This window comes from Neopelma chrysocephalum, unplaced genomic scaffold (genome assembly GCF_003984885.1).
Source record: "Neopelma chrysocephalum unplaced genomic scaffold, ASM398488v2 Primary Assembly neopelma1_367, whole genome shotgun sequence".
NCBI classification, from domain to species: Eukaryota; Metazoa; Chordata; class Aves; order Passeriformes; family Pipridae; genus Neopelma; species Neopelma chrysocephalum.
In genome coordinates, this window is record NW_020898031.1 from 663579 (window position 1) to 664788 (window position 1210).

Below are 1210 nucleotides of genomic sequence, written 5' to 3' on the forward strand. Positions count from 1 at the left end.
TGCTCCGGTCGGTGCCCAGGTGGGTGCCCGGGGGGATGCTCCGGTCGATGCCCAGGTAGGTGCCCGGGGGGATGCGCAGCCCAGGCGGAGCAGGGCGAGGGCGTAGAGCGCCAGCGCGGGCGCGGAGCGGAGCGGGACCCGCATGTCTGCGCGGGCCACCCGCAGCCGCCCTATTTGTACAGCGACCCCGAGCGCCGCCCCGGGCACCCCCCTCTCCGGCAGCCCCCTCCCCTCTTCTCCCCATCCCTCTTCCCAGCCCTCTGTCCCTATCTCCATCCTCCCTCCCCTCCACCCCCATCTCCGCGCTGACATCCCTCCCCGTTTCCAACTCCGCCGTCTCTCGTTCCTCTCTTTCTCCCTCTCTCCTTCCCACCCTTCCCTAACTGCCTCCAGTCTTATCCACCCGACTCATCCCTCCAGCCCTCCAGTTCTTCTCGTCCTGCCCGTTTCCCTCTCCATCCTCCCCTCCATCCCTCCTGGGCTCGTCCCCACCACCAGCTCCCTCCATCCCTCTCCTGCCGTGGCTGGTGGGCGCGGGGACGGCACCGCCCGGGACCCCTGCGGACGAGTGACCCAGGCACATTCCCCGCCACCCGTCAATCCTGTCCTGCTCCTTGGAGAAGGGACCGGGACCTGAGTTGCCCGAGGACCCCAGCCTCTCCAGGGTGGGGGTCTCAGCGGGGGTCCCCCTCCGCCCCTGCCCGTCTCCCAGCGAGGACACGCTCCTCCTTCTCTGGGGGAAACGTGCGGGGCACCGGGGAAACCTGGGACCCACTCACGGTTTCCTACCCCGCTGTCAGCCCCGCACCTCCTGCTCAGGCTGTGGCCGGGTGATGTCACGACACTGCGAAGTGACGTCACGACAGCGAAGGGAAACGTGACGTCACGGCTCCTCTCTCCCCGCCGCGCAGTTCCCGGCGGCCGCCGCCAGGTGGCGGCGCCGCGCCGCGGTGGGGCCCACCCGGAGCCATCGCCCTTTGAAGCGCCGGGTCTCGCGAGGGCCGCGGGCGCGGGCGGCGGGCGAACATGGCGGCGGCGGCGGCGGCGGCGGCGGCCGAGGGCGCGGAGCCCCCTCCGGAGCCCCCCCCGGCCCCGGAGCCCCCGGCCCCGCCAGAACCGCCCGCCGCCGACGCCGAGAGCGGGTATGGCCCTCCCTGCGCGCGCCCGAGCGACCCCCGCAGCCCCCCGCACCGTGAGGGCTTTGATAGGG